The 19,567-nt window shown below is 36.5% G+C and overlaps 1 protein-coding gene across 1 annotated transcript in view; it reads right to left on the reverse strand.

Moving 5' to 3' along the window:
• LSAMP (limbic system associated membrane protein) overlaps positions 1 to 19,567 on the reverse strand; it is a 663,395-nt gene that overhangs the window by 564,876 nt on the left and 78,952 nt on the right. The gene's annotated exons all lie outside the window — the stretch shown is intronic.

A 19,567-nucleotide genomic window follows, 5' to 3' on the forward strand; every position in this document is an offset into this window, starting at 1 on the left:
ATGGAAAGGTGGCTTCAGCACCTGACAGGGGGATTGAAGAGAGGGTTGGCCTTTGCTACATCAGGAAAGGATCCTGAAGAATTTTCCAAAGTCAGCAGCGTATTTACAAACGTACCCATCCATCCTTGCTCTCACATTATGTGTAATTATGTCCCTTATCAAATGAACCGAGTCAGAGCTCCTCAGCCTGGACTAAACATACTCTTTCTTTTTTTTTTTTTTTGTGGTACGCGGGCCTCTTACTGTTGTGGCCTCTCCCGTTGCGGAGCACAGGCTCCGGATGTGCAGGCTCAGAGGCCATGGCTCACAGGCCCAGCCGCTCCGCGGCACGTGGGATCTTCCCAGACCAGGGCACGAACCCATGTCCCCTGCATCGGCAGGCGGACTCTCAACCACTGTGCCACCAGGGAAGCCCACTCTTTCTATTTATTAGAAGGATACTCCACTGAAAACTAAGAATGAATGGCAGGGGTGAACTAAATAAGTAAAAAAAAGCATAGCCCCACAAGCTGTTGCCTGTTTATCTGGATTGCTGCTGAAAGTATGAAAGACATTATTGCTACCCAATACCATTCCCTTCAAACTGGCTGCTCTAGCTCACGCAGGATTTGGGTAAACACATTTGGAGCTCTCGAAATGTTCAAGGACAGTATTAACCAGAAGACAAACAAAGACATTATCTCATTTCTTCTCAGGGAAAAATAGCAACTATCTCCTTATTTAAATATACCAATATCAGCAACATGTGAATATGATCTTCTTTAACAGAATGAAAATACAGGTGATGACTTCAGAGATAATTTTAGCTAATCCTTCAGACATTGCGACATGATTTTTCATCAGCTCTTGAAATTCGGTTAAAAGGTTAATCAGGCTTCGCCATACGCACAGATAGAGAATGCAGACATGTACTCTAGGTATTTAAGCAAAAAGTTCCATTTCCATCATTAAGGTTAATTGTCAACAGAGGGTATCCTTTAAAAAGCACTTACTATTAATGTGGGGTTGGTTATCAAGGTCTTTGGAAGAGAACAGGGTTCTGATAGGTATACAAGGAAAGAGTTGGGAATGGGAAAGAAGATGACACCGTTTCAGAGCATGAGACTTGCCTGTCAAGGCCAAGTGGAAAGGGAACATTTTCATGGGGAGCCAAGGGCCTCACGTGAAGAGCAGTGCAAAGGAAAACTGAGGAGAAGCAAGAGAAGGTAGAGGTGAAGACAGGAGTGGGAAAAGGTGAACCAGGCTTGTTTACTTTACAGCGTAGGCTAGAGATGCTCTAATGGCGGGTCATTAAATAAATCTCCTTTGAAGTTTTAAGCTCTAATATGGAAATATTCTGTTAGATAAAAATACAGTCGTAGTTCCTTTACCTCGCCTCTCCAGAGAATGTGGTATGCCTCAAAGTAAAATATTCAAATAACTGAAACATTCAAAATACCTTCAAATAATTATTTCTTTAATCACTAAAACATGCTTCCATTTTAAGTTTTTCTTGTTAACTAGTTATAAAATATGTCAGTTAGGGCTTCCCTGGTGGCGCAGTGGTTGAGAGTCCACCTGTCGATGCAGGGGACGCGGGTTCGTGCCCTGGTGCGGGAAGGTCCCACATGCCGCGGAGCAGCTCGGCCTGTGAGCCATGGCCGCTGAGCCTGCACATCCGGAGCCTGTGCTCCACAGCGGGAGAGGCCACAACAGTGAGAGGTCTGCGTACCGCAAAAAAAAAAAAAAAAAAAAAAAAAAAAAAATATATATATATATATATATATATATATGTCAATTAATTTTCTTTAATCCACATATATTTCATTCCAACAAGCATCAATTGTTTTACTGCCTTATACAATGCAGTAAAAGAACTTTCTTGAGGTCTCAGTGTATGTACATAGGTTATTTGTCCCAGTGTAGAATGGTTCAAACCTTGTCCTAAGTTTGTTTAGTTTCTTCCTTTTGTCATTAGTTGCCTGTACACAGAAGTGCTTGCACCATTTTATAGGATCTGGAATAATTTCATATCCAACCAGGTTAAAATCACAAGTATAGTCCACCTTCTTCTAAAACTCACTCAGCTGGGCTCTATTTCCTCAAAGTCTTCCCTACTTGTTCTTGTGTTCAAAATACCTTCTGGAGGACAGTGATTAGTTCTACTCTGACCTCTGGTTAATCTGCGTATGATACTTAAGTAAAAATGTAAGGATCAGGAGACAGAGATGTAGCTGCAGGCAAACCAAGCAGAAATGAGGGTTAATAATGCCACATGCCTGGGAATGTGACTAAGTTATAAAAAGGGTTGGGTAACCTAACTGGGAAAATTCAGACAAAGATAAATTATATTCCTCTACTCTTGCTGAATTATTCAAAATGATCAATTAACTCAGGCTAGCTCTGCCCATAAGAGTTAGAGTTTGAACCATATAATTATGGTACTTGATGATATTTAATTCAGCACTTTATTATAAACTGTCTTGGTATTGTTATTTAATTGTTTCACGTTCACAAGTTTTATGTCCTTACCAGAACTACATACACCTTGAAGGCAAGGATCAAGTCTTCCCACCATGTGCGTTTTTTCACAGCTACTTAGATAATCCAGTGCATGTAGAGGACATGCCACAATTCTGCACTGAATTTAATTGTTATATATGAATCTTTAAAGATTAAGCTGAAATTAGGATAATATAAACCTATTTCTGCTACTATCCAGCCCAGTGACAATACAAAAATGGGAGAAAAGAAGAGGAAATGTGTTTAAGTGTGGGTATCAGATATTATGTAATAAAAGTCATAAAATTCATTTTCCATGCCATATATTAATATAATGGAATGCCTACATTATATAAATTCCATTGAAAGTTTACAGATATGTGCACATTCACATAAAGCAGTGGATTATACATTATGAGACCCACTTTAGGAAATAATAATTTGAGTATATTAGCCAAATGATTGAATTAAGAGAAAGTTCACATGAAAATTACTGTAGAAGATCTTTTAAGATACCTCAACTGCATATCCATTCAATGGTTTATTTTTTTTGCTGAACTTGACAGCTAGGGTATCACTGATAGAGTTTGGCTGAAAAGAATATAATCAGGATCTGCTAGGACCCTTCCCACCCTTTTCTTTTAACCTTTGAAGTTGGAGCCACTTAACACCAACATTTACATTTAACACTGGTCAGGGAACATTTCAAGGCATCTAAGCTAACAGAATAGTTAGTCTTGCTTTACCTTCATACCCAAATTCTGAAATTACCTGATAATCCTATCCCTTCCAGCCATACATCCCTGATCCTTTTTTAAATTAATTAATTTATTTATTTTAATTTTTATTGGGGTATAGTTGATTTACAATGTTGTGTTAGTTTCAGGTGTAAAGCAAAGTGAATCAGTCATCCATATGTATGTATATATATATATATATATATATATATATATATATATATATATATATATATATATATATATACACATATATCTCCACTCTTTTTTTAGACTCTTTTCCCATGCAGGCCATTACAGAGTCCCTGATCCTTTTTAAGACCACCCTTGGATCAAAATTCAAAGCAGGCATTCCTAGGATCAAATACTTGGATGTAAACTGCAGACCTTGCTGACGCTGCCTGCCTCTCTGCCTGGATCCTATTTGTAACCACCTTTTTAGAAACACTTGACCACCAGGCCTAGGCATTCCAGGCCTATCTCCTCTACTGTCTGCTAATTACCAAATATCATGCTGAGTTAGCCTTCGCTGAGTTCATAGAATCATAGCTCCCATGGCTTTTCCTTGGCAATGAAGAAGCTTAAGTATTTCCTCGTACCTAGAATCACAGAATGATAAAAAAAAATTTTTAGAGCTCATAGGGACTTTAGAGATCCTACAAGTTTAAACCTGAATTGGGCATTTCATGTAAATGCAGAATTTTACGGTAGGTTGCCTTAGGGTCTGCCAGAGGAAAAACCAAACATATATCTAGTACCCATGCATTCTCCAAGGAAATAGAACCAGGTAGACACTGGGGGCACCATCAGTGACTCTGTAATTCTATAAGGGAAGATGGGGAAAGCCATAGACTCTAAGCCTGCAGAAAAAGTGCCATGTGCGTGTGCGTGTGTGTGTGTGTGTGTGTGTGATATTTCCTTCAGAAAGAGAGGATTCAGAAGACTGGGTAAATGTACACAACATATATCTAAATAGCATGACTAATTCCCCAGCATTCCACTATGGATGTTGTTTATTTCTTACATAATAATACACAACTGGCTTTTATATTAATTCAAACAAGTAGCTGACTCTATTAGCTACTGATTCTATAAAATGCAATCCATGGCATAAAGATAACTTGGGTTCAGCACATATTTGTTTTCCATATGTATATGTGCATATATATTCTGAATTTTAAGATTTGAGTAATATCTGTAATAAGGAAAACAAGCAAATTCATATAGTCTGCTTTGCACTTTCTTTTAAGATAATTATTTTTTTAAAAAAATAAGCTTTCCTGCTGATTAGGAATTCCTGTATGACAATATCTTCTTAAATTTTTTTTTCCATAGAAACCCAGTTTCTTATAATTATAAACCTAATCAAGAGCTAGGTCCTTAATTTAACCTTACAGCAATATCATCAAATTGCCAAACATGATCACTAGGTCTGACTGCCCCGATATTACTTTTTAGAGTTAATGTTGAAAAACTATAATTTTATAATAAGATAAAAGCAGATTTTACTCAATTAATCTCTATGTAATTAAATAGAAAAATTGGTTATATTTTCTTAAAAACTAATTACTTTCAACATTTTCCCTGAAAAGTAAAGTATCAGAATTTTCTTTGACAAATATGAATCTTTTGTGAAATCACTGGAGACTTTATGGAATCAAAGTCTTTTCAAGTTCAAAAAAGACAATGAGTATCCTGCTGAAATCACCCCAAATACTGACGATGGATGTCACCTATAGGTTTAACGAGTCAGGTAGATAATCCAAAACCATGCACAGCGGTAACTAAATCATTCACGATAGCCTGGTCTAGGAGATTTAAAACCATAATTCACCCTGTACATTACAAGACAATAAAGTTAAATGTCCATATACAGAGTACAATCCTCAAAGAGATGGTCAAGTATGCAAACTGAATAGTATTTTTAAAGACCAATTTTATGTATATGCTGCCTGGATTTTTAGATAGGTTTACAACTGCTGGGCCCAATTATCTTGTTCCAAAGCTAATATAAAATAAATAATAAATAAACCCTGAAAACAGACTCTAAAAAATGTTATATCAGTGTATGTTCTTCATTGAACACAACAGAAAATTTCCACTAAGGCTAACATAAGGGGAAAAAGTGGAACTGATTGGCTTCACAAGGTAAGACAGAGAATCAAAAAAAAAATAAAATAAAATAAAAATAAAAAAGTTGAACACCCAGGTCTTAAGAAAGTAGAATACCAGGGAAGGTTCAGAGAGCGTGGAGGCAGGAACCCATGGAGAGTCTCCTTAGTCTCGTCTCCAGGATGCATGAGTTCCAATCACTTCCCACCCTGCTCCCTGTGCCAGCACTTCCAGCATGCTCCACATTCAAAATGCTGAGAAGACTGGCTCAGTCCAACCCCCCTCATCAACGTGTAGAAGGCTTCACAGTTGACAGCCTAAACAACAACAGGTGGAATGCAGGAGTGACAGTTCCCCAAAGAAAAAGCTAGTTGCTTTTACAGGAATAAAGAAAAATGGATCCTGGCAGGCCAAATCCCTTCATTCAATGTGGGTCTTCATTCAGTGTAGGTATTTGCTGGACTTCAGTAGGGAGCTAACGTGTAAGGACGTATGAATATAGGAGAGTAGTTGGATGACAACAGCATAGATGCCTTAGGAACAAGGCAATAACCTCAACTGCAAGGACACACAAGAAGGGATGGCACAGAAGCCTAAGATCCTCCCTACATTGAAGGAAAGTAAGCTTTGTTATGCCAAGTTACATCTGGCAGGAAAATTAAAAAAAAAAAAGAAGCCCATTAATTATGCTCAGTGCTAGAATACAATATCAATTCACTAGTTGGAATGCTTTTTTTAAACTTTGATATGAGTGATATATTAGATGAAAGACATTTTGTCTTTATATAGACATGCTTCTATACAAAAATGTTGACTGAATAAAAGTCCCTACTATAAAATAAAAATGTGAGATGTCCACATATTATATTTCAATGATAGGTGCTACTGGTTTCAGTGCAATTTTTAAAAGAGTAATATGTACAAATAAAAAGCTAAGAATTATTAATAAAATGAATTTGAAAAAATGTATTTGGTAATTATTCTTCCCCACCAAAGAGCACTTTTGGAGTTATGTAGGATGTAAAGAAATAAACAGTCCAGTTATAAACTTTGGACTATATTTAAATATCTACCCATCTTCTTCGATATCTTTACCATGTGTAAAATCTCTTTTGCAATACTGAAGAAAATCTAGTTCCCATGAAAGAAATTTTGGTTTATTTGAGCCTTTCAATGGTGGTTATTATAAAATATCATATTTTAAATTATATTTTAAGCTTATTGAGAACAGACACTATCGGTTCAGTTCTCCTCTAAGCTAACGTATATTTATACTATGTATATAATATATTTTAATTAATTAATTAATCCATCAATCAATGGGTAATGATTGTTTCCCCTTGAATTAGCAGGTCCAGAAAGAACAGAATTTTTTAGTATGATATAAACACATAGGATCAAGATGCTGAAGATTTTTCAATGGCAAAAATAATAAAGATATAGACTTCTCCTCTCTTCAACACAACACTATGGAATCATTCTGTATCAGACCAATCATGTTGCCTTGGTAACATAGAATAAGTGTCAGAGGTCCACCTAGGTCCAAGTACCTACATTGTGTAAACACTGCATAGCTTATACTCTTAACAGCTTTTGGGTGGGACTTGAACACGTAGGCTTTAGGAAAGTAAGACACCAGGGAACAGAACTTGAAGGCAGGAACTCAATGAGAGTCTTCTTAGATTTAGTCCTTAGGATGACGAGTTCCAAGACAATATCCTGGAGAGCAAACTGCAGTTTACTTAAGTAAGATTTTTGTTGTTGTTTTTCTAGTGAAGTGGGCCAAGAGAGACTGGATTTCCTTGAGGTCAAAATCTTACCTCTATAAAAAGCATCTCTTTCTATGTCTCTCAAAAGCATCTCTTTCTATGACTCGTCAATTTTTCATGAAGGTGAAGACTAGGATTGATAAGAAATGAGAATCAGTGCATTTTTCCAGCAATAGTTTTTGGCACTGACTACTCAGACTATTTATCACTGTGTCTTTAAATGGCCATTCATATTTGTCTGCACATTGAATTGCCATTCAGGACTTTCCACACATATTCTTACATAAGTAGATAAAAAATTTTAAGGAAACATGGAGGAAAGCTTCAAAGGATCAAAGAAGTTCAAGCACATGATCTCCAAGGAGGTTTAGAGGAAGTCCCTGAGAGGCAAAGCATCTGTTCATTTATTAACTTAGAAAATATTTATTGAGTAGCTACTTGGTGTTAAGGGCTGGAAATTCAGAAATGGTAGATCAATTCTGTGCTCTTAAGGTTTACCCTCTCTGCTTTGCCTTAATAATGGTGGCTGGGATTAGGGAATAATTCTAGGTACCAAAGACCTATTTATTTTGCCATATCATAATATTTTCTTGAATCTTTCTTCTCATTCACACATCACCTTTTCTTCTTGAGTCACTTTTTAGCTGTCTGCATTGCCTTGCCCATCACAAAATATGAATGGTTGGGGAGGGGATGAACTGATTTGATTTGCCAGACTTCGGGAGTAAGGCAGCTGGTACATCTTGTACCTGAAACAATTACTCCTATGCCTTATCTAAACACTTCCAATTGGCACATTAGACATTAACAACCTGTTCAATAGCAATTGATTAGATTAATGGTAAGATAATTGGATCCTTTCACTAGAAGAATCAAAGGTATGGACATAGCCCAATAAGATCCTATATTTCTTGAATATGTGTATTTAAAGACTTAAACTAGGGAAATCATAAACACCATCACCTTCAATACAGGGCCACTGATCTATTCCTAAGCTGGGCATGGAGTATGTGTGTGCTGAATGCATCATAAAACACAAAAAGAGAAATCAGACAGCCATACATTACGAAGACATTAAGACTTAAATATATCTTATGTTTATGTGTCCCTTCTATCTCCTCACTTTCTATCAAATGTACATCTTTCTGACCTAAGTTTCTTCATCTCTGAACAGGGTATTTCTTTCCCTTTTTAACATTTATTCATTTTCTTACCTTTCCTTTTATGTCACATGAAACTCACTGCTTACGAGCAAGAGCAATTATTCACTGTTTCTCTTATCTCTGCTTCCCCACACATTCCTTCCAGGCCTAATGCCTGTGACTATATGCCATCTCAGAATGTGCTGGTCTGTAAGCACAAATGAACATTCTCTTAACCTAAGGACATGAGTGGCAGGTGAGTGAGTGGGAGCAAAATTGCTTCTGGTAAATGCAGGTGGGTGGAAAATGTTAGCTGCCTGATATGTTCTTTTAAATGCTGTAATAATATTTCTCATTTAATTAACAGTGTGAGAAGAGCACTGGTAAAGGCTCAGAGGGATGCCTACAGTGTTCTTCCACAGCCATGCACAGAGGAGGTGGAGAACCTCTCCTGACAGGTTAAAACCACGTTAATACACAGAAAACAGGGCTGAAGGCAACCTGACACTCATAACCTAGGTAGCTGAGAGATTAACCAAAAAAATTCTAGAACTGACATAAGGTAATCTGTGCTAATGGAAGTACACAGGTAGTGTTTAGGGACAAATTCAAGAACAAAGCTTAAGATATAATGTGTAAAATTTAGCCTGAAGTTTTAAAGAAGGGACTGCCAAGAGTGGGCAGGAATCACGTGGACTCTTCTGTAAGCCCCCTTAAATACTTTTGTTAATACTTATGTAGCCTACCTGTATCTCAGAAGACATATTTTTAAATACAGAAAAAGATCGAGGAGGAAGTTACAATGAATCTTCATAACTGACAGTGATTATCTAGAGTCTAGACAAAGTAAGAGACCAACTAGAGGCAAACTAATTTAGATTTGTTCGATAAAACATGCTCAAAGTTAGGTGAATAGTATTTAGTCTGGCTGTGAATGTACTTTATTAGCTTCCTCTAAAAGATGACTAGTTTGGAGAAGCTGGCTCTAGTCAAATAAGTTTCATGGCACTCAAATCCAAAGGAAAAACAATGCCTACAATCATGTTGGACACTTTTAATAGAATTTCCTATCTGTGAGTATGAAATGGTGAAGGAACCATTAGTGACTGAACGCTTCATCAAGACAGGCTATAATAGAGGTCAGTACTTCTATTAATTGTGGGGTTATTTTTCAGAGAAGTAACAAAAGCTTTGGCCACCATAGACAGAAGTCAGAAGATAAGAAATGTAATCATTCCTAAAGAAAAATGTGCATTTTCAAGACCTAGGCAATATGAATATAAAATTGTATGTATGTGTATGTATATGTGTATATATATATGCATGTGTGCATATTACATGTTTACACATGTATATATATATGTATATGTGTACATATATGTGATTTAACTGAAAAAAATCATCTAAGATTGGCTATAAATTTTCCCTATATAAAATTTCAAAAACAGGCAGCATTTTAAAAGATGAACATAAATTCATGGCCAACTAGAATTTTACCTCATCAGAAAAAAGTGCTTATTTTTAATAAACCTAGGTAGCTGTGAGATTAACCAAAAAAATTCTAGAACTGACATAAGGTAATCTGTGCTAATGGAAGTACACAGGTAGCATTTAAGGACAAATTCAAGAACAAAGCTTAAAGAGAATGGACTTGAGGATATGGGGAGGGGGAAGGGTAAGCTGTGACAAAGTGAAAGAGTGGCATGGACATATATACACTACCAAACGTAAGGTAGATAGCTAGTGGGAAGCAGCCGCATAGCACAGGGAGATCAGCTCGGTGCTTTGTGACTGCCTGGAGGGGTGGGATAGGGAGGGTGGGAGGGAGATGCAAAAGGGAGGGGATATGGGAACATATGTATATGTATAACTGATTAAATTTGTTATAAAGCAAAAAAAAAAAAAAAGAACAAAGCTTAAGATCTAATGTGTAAAATTAGCCTGAAGTTTTAAAGAAGAAATAATTTTATTAAGTATATAACACTGAAAGATTCACAGCTTTTCCACGAGCATAAAGAAGAAAGCTAGAAAAAAGATTATATATCCTATGATATGAAGGTTTTCACACAGAGGTTGTGAGGAATACAACAATACGGACAGAGCCTCTGCCTACAAAGATCTTACAACCTACAGGTTGAGGCAGACAGATGCAGCAAATAGTTTTAATAAATGTCTGGATGTGATACATAGAGATTGGTCAGGAGGAAAATATTATTTACAATGCTGGCTGTAATTTGAGCTAAAGGATAGAAGCATTCATTCCAAGGAGAGATTACTCTTACCTTCTGGAAAACCTCTTTCTGGAATTCTTTGGTTGTATTCCCTCTCCCCACCCTTGTAGGTTTATCAAAAAGAAAGGAGATCAAGAAGTAATGAAGAATAGGAATGTGGGCTTGCCCTCTAGCAGCTCTAGAATGAAGAATTGTTTTATGAAGTGGTACAGGGATCTAGAGAAGATGAAGAGAAAAAGGGTCACATGAGGACTCTGGGATCTTAGGGGAAATAGATTGTTATGGGTTGAATAGTGTCACCCAAAATCCATAGGTTGAAGTCCCAACCCATTGTATCTCAGAATGTAATTGTTTTTGGAGATTAGGCCTTTAAAGAAGTGGTTATTTTCAAATGAGGCTTTTAGAGTGGGTCCATAACCAGTATGACTAGTGTCCTCATTTAAGAACAGGAAAAGACACCAGGGACATGTGCACACATAAGGATGACAATGTGAAGAGGCAACAAGAAGGCAGCCATGTGCAAGCCAAAGAGAGAGGCCTCAGAAGAACCCAACCTTGCCAACACGTTGATCTCAGACTTCTAGTCTCCAGAACTGTAAGGAAATAAATTTCAATAGTTTAAACCACCTAGTCCATGGTATTTTGTTATGGTAGCTCTAGCAACCTAATAATAGAATTAGAGAAGTCAGGATAAAAAAAGAATATTAAAATGAAAAAAGAACATCTAATTCTAAATGTTTTTATTTTGTGTGCTGTATTCTATGTCCCTTTATTATCATCAAGCCCTTAAAAAACTCTATTTATAAAACAATTTTGTGGGCTTCCCTGGTGGCGCAGTGGTTGAGAGTCCGCCTGCCAATGCAGGGGACACGGATTCATGCCCCGGTCCGGGAGGATCCCACATGCCGCAGAGCGGCTGGGCTCGTGAGCCATGGCCGCTGAGCCTGCGCGTCTGGAGCCTGTGCTCCACAGCGGGAGAGGCCACAACAGTGAGAGGCCCGCGTACCACAAAAAAAAAAAAAAAAAAAAAAAATTGTGCTTGTAGTAACTTGGGGGACTAGAAGAGAAGAGGTGTTTGAGGAAACACAGAGCAGAGACAGACATCAGTGAAAATGAGGGAGTCTATAAACACACAATTAAGAATGCAACAAGAGTAGGAGGATTCTAGGAAGATGGTGAAGTAGGAAGCATCAAAAATCTCTCCTCCCCACCTAGACAACAATTGCCCTGGCAGAATCTAGCTGATGTAACCCTTTTGGAATTCTGGAGTCTATTAAAGACTTGCAACTTCCAGGAGAAGGCTAGAATGGTAAATTGTGGTTAATTTTGGTCAATTTCAGTTCTTAACACAGTAGCAGCTACCCACTGCCCACCCCTCAGCCCCATGGCAAGCAGTTGTGTATGTGTTGCTGGAGCAGCCTGCACCAGCTTGTGGAAACCAGAATGAGCAAAAAGGACCCTGTGTTCCAAAGATTACAGATCTGTGTTCTGATTGCTTCACAACACAGATGCAAAAATAAAGAGGAAGAGGCCATTGTTCTTTCACCTCCTTCCATTATTGCAAACTCCTTCCCCTTCAGGCTAAAGTAAATGTCATAAGCATTAAAGGGTTGGCAACATTTATCCCCTCATTTTTCTCTTTTTTCCTCTTTTGAGAGCCAGGCATTGAAGATTAAGATATTTAAAAGCAACCACATATATGAGGGGAATTAAAGAATCACTGCACAAGCCCAGAGGAAGACAGGCTCAGAAAATACTGGAAAAAACTTAAGTTTACCCCTCAGACTCATCTGTATCACAGAGGCAGTCTATAATAATCATAAAAACTCTCCAATCAAAAGACAGATTAGCAGAAGTCAAAAAAATTAACAAACTATATGCTATCTACAAGACATGCACTTTAAATCAAAAGACATGAATAGGTTGAAAGTGAAAGGATGGAAAATGATATTCCATGCAAACAGTAACTAAAAGAGAACAGAGGTGGCTATACTACTACCAAACAAAGTAGACTTTATATCAAAAATGGTTACAAGACAAAAAGAAGGGTATTATATATCAATAAAAGTTTCAATGTAGCAAAAAGATATAATAATTATAAATATTTGCACACATAATAACAGATCATCAAAATATATGAAGCAAAAATTGAAAGAAATGAAACAGAAAAACAGTTCTACAATAATATTTGGAGAATTCAATATCCCATACTCAATAATGTATAGAAAAAACAGACAGAAGATAAGTAATGAAAAAGAGAACATAAACGATACAACAAAACAAGTAGGTCTAACAGACATATACAGAACACTTTACCCACCAACAGAATACACATTCTTTTCATGTGCCCATGGGACATTCTCCAGGAAGGACTGTACGTTAGCTCACAAATTAAATATCTGGAGATAGATATCATACAAAGTATCTTCTCTGACTACAACAGGGTAAAGTTAGAAATCAATTGAAAAAAAAAGGAGAACTGGAAAATTCACAAAGTTGTGGAAATTAAAGAATACACCCTTAAACAGTCAAAGAAGAAACTACAATGGATCAAAGAAAAAAATACAAGGGGCTTTAGGAAATACTTAGGGATGAATGAAAATGAAATCACAACATACCAAAACTTATAGGACACAGTGAAAGCAGCACTGAAGGGGAAATTCAGAGTTAAAAAATATTACATTAAAAAAACAGAAAAAAATATCAAATTAACAACCTAACTTAACCATTTACAGAACTAGAAAAATAAGAACCAAACTCAAAGATATCAGAAGGAAGGGGATAATAAAAATGAGAACAGATAAGTGAAATAAAGACTAGAAAAATAACAGAAAAAAATTTTAAAAAAATACAAGTTAGTTATTCTAGAAGCAAAACAAAATTGACAAATCTATAGCTAGAAAAATTAAGAAAAAAAAGACTCAAATTAATTAAAATCAGAAATGAAAGTGGAGGATTTCCCTGGTGGCACAGTGGTTAAGAATCTGCCTGCCAGTGCAGGGGACACAGGTTTGATCCCTCGTCTGGGAGGATCCCACATACCACGGAGCAACTAAGCCTGTGTGCCACAACTACTGAGCCTGCACTCTAGAGCCTACATGCCACAACTACTGAGCCTGCATGCCACAACTACTGAGCCCATGTGTTGCAACTACTGAAGCCCACGTGCCTAGAGCCCATGCTCCACAACAAGAAGCTACAGCAATGAGAAGCCCATGCGCTGCAATGAGGAGCAGCCCCTGCTTGCTGAAACTAGAGAAAGCTCACATGCACCAGGGAAGACCCAACGCAGTCAAAAAAAATAAATGAATAAATAAATTAAAATAAATAAGTAAAAGAAATGAAAATAGGACATTACTACCAATTCTACAGAAATATTTTTAAAAGATTATGAAGGAGTACTATGAGCAATTGTATACCAACAAATTGGATAACCTAGATGAAACAGACAAATTTCTAGAAACACAAAACCTACCAAGACCAAATGATGAAGAGATACAAAATGTGAACAGACATAACTACTAAGGAGATTGAATCAGCAATCAAAAATCTCCTGGCAAAGAAAAATCCTGGACCTGGTGGCTTCACCAGTGAATTCTACCAAACATTTAAGAAAGAATTAACACCAATCCTTTTCAAACCTTTCCCAAAAAGTGAAGAGAAAGGAACACTCTCCAACTCATTCTATGAGGGCAGCATTACCGATACCAAAATCAGAAAAAAAAAAAAAAAATCAAGAAAACTAGAGAATAACTCTTATGAACATTGATGCAAAAATCCTCAATAAAACACTATCAATAAAAAAATCATCTCAATAGATGCAGAAAAAAGCTTTTGATAAAACTCAATATCCATTTAATAAAAACTTTTCAGAAAGTTACATAATAAAGGCCATATATGACAAACCCACAGCTAACATCATACTCAATGGTGAAAAGCTAAAAGCATTTCCTCTAAGATCAGGAACAAGACAAGGATGTCCACTCTCTCCACTTTTATTCAATATGGTTTTGGAAGTCCTAACCAAAGCAATCAGAGAAGACAAAGAAATAAAAGGAATCCAAATTGGAAAAGGAGAAGTAAAACAGTCACTGTTTGCATATGACATGATGCTATACATAGAAAATCCTAAAGACGGTACCAGAAAACTACTAGAGCTCATCATTGAATTTGGTAAAGCTGCTGAATTCAAAATTAATATACAGAAATCTGTTGCATTTCTATACAATAATAATGAACTATCAGAAAGAGAAGTTAAAAAACAATCCCATTTACTGCCTCATCAAAAGGAATAAAATACTTAGGAATAAACCTACTTAATGAGGCAAAACACCTGTACTCCAATATCTATAAGACACTGATGAAAGAAACTGAAGACAACACAAACAGATGGAAAGATATACTGGGTTCTTGGATTGGAAGAATCAATATTGTTAAACTGACCATCCTACCCAAGGCAATCTACAGAGTCAATGCAATCCCTACCAAATTACCAATGGCATTTTTCACAGAACTAGAACAAAAAAATCTTAAAATTTCTATGGAAACACAAAAAGCCCCAAATAGTCAAAGCAATCTTGAGAAAGAAAAACAGAGCTAGAGGAATCAGGCTCCCTGACTTCAGACTACACTACAAAACTACAGTAATCAAAACAGTATGGTACTGGCACAAAAACAGACATATAGATCAATGTAACAGGATAGAAAACCCAGAAATAAACCCACGCACATATGGTCAATTAATTTATGACAAAGGAAGCAAAAATATACAATGGAGAGAAGACAATCTCTTCAATAAGTGGTGCTGGGAAAACTGGACAGCAGCTACATGTAATAGAATGAAATTACCACATTATCTAACACCATATACAAAAATAAACTGAACATGGATTAAATACCTAAATGTAAGACTAGATACTATAAAACTCCTAGAGGAAAACATAGGCAGAACACTCTGACACAAACTGCAGCAATATCTTTTTGGATCCACCTCCTAGAGTAATGAAAATAAAAACAAAAATAAACAAATGGGACCTAATGAAATTTAAAACCTTTTTTCACAGCAAAGGAAACCATAAACAAAATGAAAAGACAACCCACAGAATGGGAGAAAATATTTGCAAATGATGTGACTGACAAAGTATTAATTTCCAAAATACACAAACAGCTCATACAGCCCAATATTAAAAAAAAAAACAAAAAAAAAAAACAACTCAATCAAAAAATGGGCAGGAGATCTAAAAAGACATTTCTCCAAAGAAGATATACAGATGGCTAACAGGCACGTGAAAAAAAAAATGCTCAACATTGCTAATTATTAGAGAAACGGAAATCAAAACTACAATGAGGTATCACCTCATACCATTCAGAATGGCCATCTTTAAAATGTCTACAAATAACAAATGCTGGAGAGGTAGTGGAGAGAAGGGAACCTTCCTACACTGTTGGTGAGAATGTACATTGGTGCAGCCACCATGGGTAACAGTATGGAGTTTCCTTAAAAAACTAAAAATAGAGTTACCATATGATCCAGCAATCCTACTCCTGGGCATATATCCAGAGAAAACTATAATTTGAAAAGATACATGTACCCCAATGTTCATAGTAGCACTATTTACAGTAACCAAGACATGAAGGCCACCTGAGTGTCCATCAACAGACTAATGGATAAAGAAGATGTGGTATATATACACAATGCAATATTACTCCATCATTAAAAATAATGAAATAATGTCATTTGCAGCAACATGGATGGATCTAGAGATTATCATACTAAGTGAAGTAAGCCAGACAAAAAAAGACAAATAGCATATGACATCACATATGTAGAATCTTTTAAAAATGATACAAATGAACTTACATACAAAACAGAAATAGACCCATAGACTTAGAAAACTAACTTATGGGTACCAAAGGTGGAAGGGGGGTACATGTACATTGGGGTACATGTACAAGTAATGCCACTTGACACTCAGTACCTACCTTCTAAGAGTTTTAATAAGCTTGACAAGTATTATTACAATATTAAATGCATTTTACTAGAGACGAATTGAGGTATGAGAATGTTAAGTGTCTGACTCCATGTCACCAAACAAGTCAACCATTGAGATGAAAACCAAACTCTTGTCATCTGCACCTTAGCTACTAGATTTCTGATTGTATTTTGATCTATTATCCCTAAATTATATAGAATTTCAACAAAAAACAAACAAACCAAACTACAACAACAGAGGATGATCAGAAAATCATTGCTGGCAATCACTTCTTGCTTTTCAAAGCCGCTATACAGTTAACATTTCATTTACTGATGAATTTTTGGTGTTACCCAAACTACAATCAGCCTACAAATTTCTCTACAGGCAACTGATCTACACTTGAGAATTGGAATGTTGCAAGTTGAGCTTTTCCAGGACCCTAGAGTCTGAACTTCTAATGATGGAAGTTCTGCGAACAAGGAAGTGGTGATGTCTATACAATCATCCCTCAGTAATCATGTGGAATTGGTTCAAGGACCCCCTGTTGGATACCAAAATCCTTGAATGCTCAAGTCCCTTATATAAAATGGTGTTGTGCATACTCCTTAGCTGAATAAATAGTGGTTCAGACAAGATGCAAGATGCATCCCCCGACAGCTGTATCACCTCTTTAATCCTGCTCCTGCCTTGGGCCAGGCAACATAAAAGGACAATTCCCTTTGGTAAATTAGTCATCTAATTCACAGAATTGATATCATGTGAAATGAATTAGTACATTTATATGAAAATTGCTTTGAAATGTATGCTATCTTTCCAGATTCAGGCTACTCTGTCTTCTTTGTCCATTGTCACTATTATGATCATCGTTATATTATTACTGAGAAAAGAAAGAGACTATTTCAACCACTGTTGGGCAAAAGAACTCTGAACTGTGTTCCAAGCTGAATTGTTTGGGGTTGCTGTTTGTTGCTGGGACAGTATTTGAAATAAATAAATAAAATCGAAAAAATAAAACTTTCTTAATTAAAAAATAATTTTAGAAACATTTTTAAAGAAAATGTATGAATTAAATTTAGCAAATTCATAAAATACCTAAAAAATAAAAATAGTAAATATAAAAACCCTTAGTTCGACCATTTAATGCTAAACACTACTAACATTTACTGTTCTTTTCTACAAGGGTATTTTTTCTGTGCACAAGTTTGGTTTTTGTCTTATACTGTGAATATCAGAGTATACATAAAATGTTGCATCTTTCCTTTTTTCTCTTCTTTTTTTATCAAAAGCATCTTTTGTTATTTATAATAACACCAGTGCTTAAGGGTAGATTTCATGTGTAATATCTATAAGGCATTTTCTTAACTTTTATAGCTGAGGATCATAACATTATCCTGAAATTAAGCATTGAGAAGAAACTGAATATAATCAACAATTTACATTGAGAGCATTCTAAATTATTACTTTAGTAACTGAATCCTCTAGTGTTTTCAGGATTAAAATCACACTTCCCCCTCCCCGTGTCCTCAAGTTCATTCTCTAGTAGAAGGGGAAAAGGTAAGCTGGGACAAAGTGTGAGAGTGGCATGGACATATATACACTACCAAATGTAAAACAGATAGCTAGTGGGAAGCAGCCGCATAGCACAGGGAGATCGGCTCTGTGCTTTGTGACCACCTAGAGGGGTGGGATAGGGAGGGTGGGAGGGAGACACAAGAGGGAGGAGATATGGGGATATATGTATATGTATATGTATAGCTGATTCACTTTGTTATACAGCAGAAACTAACACACCATTGTAAAGCAATTATACTCCAATAAAGATGTTAAAATAAATAATAAAATAAAGGGGTTATGAAAAAAATCACAACACACTTTTCTATACACTAAAGTCTCATTTTGTATAAAAACGCTTCAAAATGTAGACATTTGGGCTTCCCTGGTGATGCAGTGGTTGGGAGTCTACCTGCCAATGCAGGGGACACAGGTTCGAGCCCTGGTCTGGGAAGATCCCACATGCCACGGAGCAACTGGGCCTGTGCGCCACAACTACTGAGCCTGCACTCTAGAGAGCCCGTAAGCCACAACTGCTGAAGCCCGTGCGCCTGGAGCCCATGCTCTGCAACAAGAGAGGCCACCGCAGTGAGAAGCCCGTGCACCACAGTGAGGAGTGGCCTCCGCTCGCCGCAACTAGAGAAAGCCTGCGTGCAGCAACAAAGACCCAGTGCAGCCAAAAATAAATAAAATACATTTATATAAAAAAAAAAACATATATACATATAAATTTAACAAACTATATGTGTATACACATGCATTATATATACATTTTAAAAATGTAGACATTTGGAACTTCCCTGGTGGAGCAGTAGTTAAGAATCCGCCTGCCAATGCAGGGGACACGGGTTCAAGCCCTGGTCTGGGAAGATCCCACATGCCGCGGAGCAACTAAGCCCATGCGTCACAACTACTGAAGCCCGTGTGCCTAGAGCCTGTGCTCTGCAACAAGAGAAGCCACCGCAATGAGAAGCCTGGGTGCAGCAACAAAGACCCAAAGCAGCCAAAATAAATAAATTAATTAATTTTTTTTAAAAAACCTTTTTAAAAAAAAATGTAGACATTTATGTGAACTTGTATTATTTGTGACTACTTTATTTGTAGGATAATAACTGTTGTACATATTTTTACTAGGTACAAATTTACTTTTTATAATATTTATCTGACTAACTATACACTAAGTTCATTAATATTCAGGGAGTTTTGCTACTAATATAGCAGGATTTACACTTCAGAACCAACAAACTTTTAGAACACAATCTGTAAGTTGGAGAGGTGCTGCCATTAAATGCTGTGGGTCTCATCAATTCCCTATAAGGAATACTCTGAATTCTGATAAATACAATCATTATAAGGTAAAACACCCACTGGGTGGATTAATTTTAAATACTGATGATGAACTACTCCTGAATCTCATTACCTATTTCTCTAATACAAAAATCTTGTGTCTCTCATTTTGGATAAAATGTGTGATGAAAAAGAATTCTTTCTTATTACAATGACAAAATATTTTCTCTTCACAGACCACACCAGAGCTTGACCTAATGTTTCAAAAACAAAAGACAAAAC

This window comes from Mesoplodon densirostris, chromosome 5, assembly GCF_025265405.1.
Source record: "Mesoplodon densirostris isolate mMesDen1 chromosome 5, mMesDen1 primary haplotype, whole genome shotgun sequence".
In the NCBI taxonomy this organism is placed as follows: Eukaryota; Metazoa; Chordata; class Mammalia; order Artiodactyla; family Ziphiidae; genus Mesoplodon; species Mesoplodon densirostris.